The sequence below is a fragment of the Triticum urartu genome, chromosome 5, assembly GCF_003073215.2.
Source record: "Triticum urartu cultivar G1812 chromosome 5, Tu2.1, whole genome shotgun sequence".
Lineage (NCBI taxonomy): Eukaryota > Viridiplantae > Streptophyta > Magnoliopsida > Poales > Poaceae > Triticum > Triticum urartu.
In genome coordinates, this window is record NC_053026.1 from 452174504 (window position 1) to 452181529 (window position 7026).

Below are 7026 nucleotides of genomic sequence, written 5' to 3' on the forward strand. Positions count from 1 at the left end.
CTACAAGTGAGGAACATGATAGCCCTGAGGAATTTGAGAGCTCAAATTTCCGACCATTGTTGTGTTGCACGTCAGCTATCCCAAATATCTTATCCAGCTAACGGTCATATCATTGAAGGGCATTTATGTCTTATCATGTCGGGCTGCTCCCCGGCTACAAATAGCCGCCCCTACAACCACTAGATGGTTGGATGCTCCGAGAGAAACCGACACTTGTCATTGAGAGCATCCCATCCTCCGAGGACTTTGAGCGAAAATCATGAGTGAGGAAAAACCCAAACCCAAACACCTACAACCCAAAGTGATTGAGCATCACTGAAGAGATTGTTCCTGCGTGGAAGCGACGCTTGTTACCTTCGAGGAATGTGCATCCTCTAGACGGTTATGCGTCATGGTTAGAGCATCCAAGAGGAACTGTGGATCGCCGAGTAACCGAGTCTGTGAAGGTTTGGAAGTCATCTGAAGACTTACCACGAGTGATTGGGCGAGGTCTGTGTGACTTTAGCTCAAGGAGAATACGGTGAGGACTGTGTGTCCTCGGGTTTAAATACCTAGCCGCTCCAACCACACGTATGATTGTCACAACAATTGTAACTGGTCTACAAAATCATTGTCTTCACCAAGCTATTGGTTCTATTTCCTCAACCCTTTCATTTCCTCATTCATGTGTTGATGAGCTTGATCGTTACTGTTTGAAGACTTTATCAATTTCCTCAATCCTAATTCTTCGGTCATCTTATCTTCAGCCTGCTTATCCTGTTTTCACGCTACCTATGCTATGTGTATGTTTCATTTCATCATGATGACTATGCTACTGCTTTGTTATGCATGCACCTGAGTACTTATTCCACTGCTTGTAGTTTGTTGCTTAGGAAATTCCTCAAGTTGAATTTCCTCAGTGATGAATATGTAAAAATCGCCTATTCACCATCCCCCCTCTTATCGATATAACGCACTTTCAATTGGTATTTGTACTCCCTTGTTCTGTGTGATTTTGGTTTAACCACCTGGAGTTTTAGTTATGTCGACCACAGGTATGAAGAAAGTGTCGTGCCCCATCTTTGACGGTCACGATTATCCCAAGTGGAAGGCCATGATAAGGAAGTGCCTCATGGCGATGAACATCGAGCTGTGGACCATCACTGAGATTGGCCTTACCAATCTATGCAAGATGGCGCATGCTGATGATATTCGCAAGTACACTTGGCTGGACACTATGGCGAGGGATATCATCTGCTCTTGCCTATCCAGAGATGAATTCAGGCGCATTATGCATCTTTGCAATGGGAAGCTTATCTGGGATGGAATCTTTGACACTATGAAGGTCATCAAACTCGTCATGATCCCTGGTTTGATGAGTTCAAGGAATCACTCAAAACGATGACTTTCGAACCAGAACCATCATCTTCAGCACCATGCCTCATGGCAAAAGGTGCAAAGGTACCCGAATACTCCTCGTCTGAATCTAGTGATGATGAATCTAATGATTTCGGACCTAGCTATTCCAAGCTTGCTACTATTTCCACTAAACAATAAAAGGCTTTGGAAAGGGTTCAAAATCTGCTAGATAAAAGCGATGACCTGTTGGGTGAGGAAATGGATCGAGTTCAAACTCTAACTGACGATCTAAAAGTCTTCAGTCTAAGTTTGATAACCTTCAAAGTCATCATAACACTCTCTTAGCTGATTATGAAAAGCTTTCTTACGAATTTCTTCAAAGAAAGCAAGATCTTGAGAAGCTAAGTGTGACTTGGTGCAGCCATGCATGCTCTAGGCACTTATGTGTGCATGCTTCATTATCAAAGACATGCATGCCCTCAACCACCGAACCTCCGTCCCATCCATCATGCATGCATGCAAGAAGGCAATGCTACAGGGGTCAGACAATTTTGTTTTGGTTCAATGGAGCAAGAGGAGTAACGTGTACTTTTTGGTGCGCTACACCACAACATGCTTACACGTCATCAAGTCAACCGATGCATTCTTGAAGTGTATGGTCTTGGTACGGCACGGCGACCGTGCCACAGGGAACCGACTCAGGCGCACATCGTTTTTTAATAAATAGCTAGCTTAGGTTAGGGTTAAGACTTGGGTTTTATTGTATTGTCTAGCCATAGCTGCAATTCGCATCTACGAGATGTGTAGGACTACCGCCTTGTCAGATCCACAGTGGAACCCCAACATTTCCATCTAGTTTGTGTGCTCAATTTATTATCCGCAATTTCAGTTGCAATTCACCTTTGTTCTTGCCGGTTATTCAGTTGCTTGCAGAACTCGAACCTCGTTGTTCAGGTTGATCGTGCCTACGGCAAGGTCAATAACCATTGGAGATTGGTTTGCTGATTGTCGAGGCGTATCATCGGGTACAGTATAGCCGGATCGTCAAGGTCAAAATCCGCCAAATCGATAGTTATTCCTACTCTCATCGAAAGATCGGGCCGCCATCACGTCATTTCCTCTACGTCGCCGGTGACAGTGGGTCCTCGTCCGTCTCCGTCTGCCACTCCAGCAGTGGGAGCGGGCAGGGACCCTGGTTGTTTCTGTCCGGTAGGGATATAGGATAGGCATAGTTTGTTTTCAGAGGTACTGCATCAATGGTATGGACGGCGCCGCGTCAAAATAATTTGTTTTTGCTCTTCCTCCATCTCGGTGGCGCTCTAATGGGCGACGTTGGGGAGCGGGTGGCTCGGTCTTCTTGCCGGTCTTCAAATCCAGTAAGATTTGTGTCTGATGGTCGGTGCTTCACACTTTCTCGAGTGGCGTTGGTGCCGGCTGTTGCGGTTGTGTTTGGTGTCTTGCTGTGGGGTACGTGGATGGCAGAATGCAGCGGCGTTCCTCTTCTTTGACCTAGTCGAATGAAGTTGACGATGATGGGATCTAGTGTACACGGGGAAGAACCCCGGTCGACGTGCCACAAAGTCTCGGTCTCATCGCTTGTGGCGGTCCGGTTCATCGGCTCGAAATGCATCGTTGTTTGCAAAGGTGCTCCTCTAGATCTTGGTATGAAGGCGGTTCCCCTCTTTCTTCGATGTTGCCTAAACAGAGGAGGAGGACGATGGTGGGCGATGTTTTGGTGTGGCACAAGATTCTACCGAAGTGAAATTCTAGTTTTACTTCTTGTGAAGTCTTTGTTGTAATATTGCAAGACATCTGTGTATGTCTTCTGTAATGACCACATGTGTACTCTTTGTAATATGTTTGTCCGATGAAATATATGTGGTTATTCAAAAAAAACGGCTCACCTTTTCCGTAACGTCTAGGACTCTTTATCTGTCCACGGCTCGTGAAATATATGCGCGTCCTCCATCACGACCATACGCTGCAGACCTACCAACGAATCACTGTTTCGTACCGTATTTTGCCGTACGCCTCTTTTCCGCGTGCTCGTGTCAGATGCGTTGGCGCAACTTCTCCCGATCCCGAGAGTGGAACGTGCGACGAAGATTTCAGGAGCATCTGCGCTCGGGCGCTGAATCGCCGCTTCCAGATAATCGTGTTACTTATAGAAGTAGGTGCTGCCTGATTTGCGGAAGTGAAAACAAACTAGGGAAGCAACGTTTATGGAGGAACGAACGGCCAGATAGAGGCATCAGAGTTGGCAGGGGGCGTGCTTTGCGGAAGGAAGCAATCAATTAACAAAGGAAGCAATCAATTAACAAATACTCCCTCCGTTCGGGTTTATTAGGCCTCTCAGCATCACAAGCATGTCCCTTTTTATAAGGCCTTGCTTTGGAAAGATGCATGCATGCAACCATTTCATTGGTTGTATTGAAAGCCATTGTTATTGGCGCCATGACTGAGAAATTAATACACTTCATGCATATTTTTTTATTGGTTGCATACATGTGAGAGAGTGCATTGGGAGTGGAATGGAAGAATTAATGTGAGAAAATTACTATGTGTCTTGGTCTAAGAGAAGTTGTCTTTAGGCCTGATAAACCCGGACGGAGGGAGTAAGTCAATAAATCGCTCGCATGGGCCTCATTAGGATCGGACGACCTAGATGCTCCTCGGGCTAGTCATAGTGGGAGTAACTTAGCTAGTAACATAGCGCACTTCAAGAAATTTTTGGTTATGTGGTAAGTAATTAATGAGAGGTGGTAACATAATATTTTACTGTAACATAACGCTTTCCAAGACAAGATGAGTATACAAGCTAATAAATGAAGCCATCTAAGATACTATTATTATGTTACTTTGCATTATGAAAATAGTAACTTAGGCTAGTGTCATATGCATGATACTAGTCTAAGTTACTCCCCACTATGACCAGCCTCAGGGCATGTACAATGATGCTATCTTAAAAATGCCATGTAGGATAAATAATGAGGTGGAGGAGAGAGAACTCATAAAAAGGCTTGTTTTTATTTCGAGTACAGAACGAGAGACAATCGACAAGGATGTAAAGTGAACAGTTGTCTTTATTGATGATGGGATTACACATATATATAGCCCCCGAAGGGGTGCGTCCGAAGGGGCATGAGACAACCGCCTCAATTAGGAAAAGCAAGGATTAATAGGATTAATTAAATCCTAACACTCCCCCTAATCCATGCTTGTTAGTGTAAGTATCATCATCTTGAAAAAGCTCCTCCAAAAACCCTGTGGGAAAAATATGAGGAGATATGTGTTTGATATGTTGCTAAAACTCCTTCAAACCCAGTGGGAAAAATAAGGATAAAATGGCACAACATATAATGGTCATTGTCTCTTTTAACTCAATACGAGAAAACTCATAGAATTTAGAGGACAATAAATATGTCATATATACTTTCCCAAAAAACCCGGTGGGGAAAACAGAAAGTATGACATATGATCTCATGTTGATATTACCTCATTAAAAACCTTTATGAGAACCTGTAAAGTAAACTCATGAAGGGAAAAAAGAGTATAATATGATGCATTGAACAGGAACAATTCAGGAAGATACTCCCCCTGATTCTTGCAAAATTCGAAGCCGTCACATACCAAAACATAGAAGTTGGTAGAGACCCGCTGAACAAATCATTCGCATGATTTGACTTGCAAGATATGCAATATAGTGAGATTGCTTATTATGTAACATGTTTTCATCCGGGCAACACAAGAAACATTATCGCTAAGATAATGGTTGGTGAATGTAGCCATGAGGTCTATTTCGAAGACTCTTCATGAGGGGGCTACCACACCTAGTAGGAACACTAAGCTTGTCTACGATCTGACATAGTGGGGATCTGATCGATGTATCCAATGATATTGGTGTTCACACTTTCTGTGAAACTGAAAAACCAGTACAAGATGTTTGATGCCTTGGAGATATTGAAAGATATTCTTGAGTACCAACCAATTATGTTTGGTGGATCCAATGGCATTATGGAACATTGAGTCCCAATATCTCATTTCCGTCATCTCTTGGTCTAAATATATCTTTCTCTACGTCTAGAGAATGAACTACCATGAGAGTTATGGATGGATAAGATTTGTCCACAATGAATTTCTCCAATATATTTTGGATATAGACAACATAGTATACCATAATGCATGAATGAAGGTGCTCAAGTTGCAGTAACGAGCGGTGTTTTGGTTTACCCAAATCCTTCATTTAAACTCCGTCATTAGATGATTACATGTGTCATCATTGCAGACATACAAACACGGATAATCATCTTTGCAGGAGTAATCCTTTTGTATAAGGAACTCACTACGTCAGTTGTACCATATGTACCGACCACAATAAGTCGTATGGTGACTTACTAGTTTTACACAATGTATGTTGCATTTTGTATTTCGATTCAGAATTGAGATTCCATCGGAAATCAATCATATATGTCTGAATATGGTGATCCATATGGATATGTAATCACTACATCTATCAACTGCAGAGATAGATGATTTTGTACTGCCAATGATATAAGTTATCGGAAAGAGATTCCACCTCTGGAGAATAGATGGGTATCTGCGTGAACCCTTGTGCTACAATACTTGCTCGTTGTTTCACCACCTCGTTGTTCTCAATTCTGTTTCCAGAAGAAAACTGGTGTAGGTATTGCTTATGAATACCTTCCCATTATTGAGTAAGATCATTTCTACCTAGATTATACCCTTTGCTTGAGTTCAGTCCGAGTGTTGTTCACACTTTGCCATGGCCATGGTCTTTGGACCTGAATCTTGTGAAAGGTTTTGCAATCTAGTTGAGAAATGTATGTCGACAATTGTAGATTTCCAGTTATATGTTTCTCCAGAATCTATATATCAATATAGAATTGATGAAATATCGTTACCCATGGTGACTGCTCGCGATTTCCCAATGTGATTGATTCGGGTATTCCGATGTCTCGGTCATTGTGTGCAGTATGACCTGGGTTGGTGGAGGTTTCCCATCCACTGGGTGTATACTACCCATTAGGTGTCTGTCAACATGAAGTTGACTTGCATTTACTGATTCACAGGCCTTGATATCCTTGCTTGCGAGAAGCTGAATCCTGATGTACTTTTGCCATACATCTCCCCCTATTGCTTTGAACGGGGAGTGGAGTGGATTTTGTTGGTACCTCCACTCTTTCAGGCGTACTTTTGCAGGATTGTAGGATTGTGTGACACCTTTATAGTCAGTAAATGAATATGGCAGGTTCTTTGCAATGTGTTGCAAATCTTCTGAACGCATGGTTCAAATCTTTGAGTACGTGGATTTGAGGCAGAAATGTGTTGAACATTCCACTAATTTCCTGGCATTCTTATGGTACTTGAATTCTCCCCCTAATGCCTGGAAATATTCCCCATTGAATCAACATACTGACCTTAAATAACTCCCCATTCAAGGGGCTTGACGTATTGACGGAAATACAGTTATTCCTCACATAGATCCCAACTATATGTTTGAGGGACCAATGATGTATGTCGGGTGGTGATATCGGTATGCAACCGAATTATCGCAGATAGGAAATACTTGGTAGATATCCACATATCAAAGATAGAGGAGAATAATATTATGCAGTTATGTCATGAGCGTGTAAAACCGCATGACTCCAACGTAAAGTTGGTAAGTTG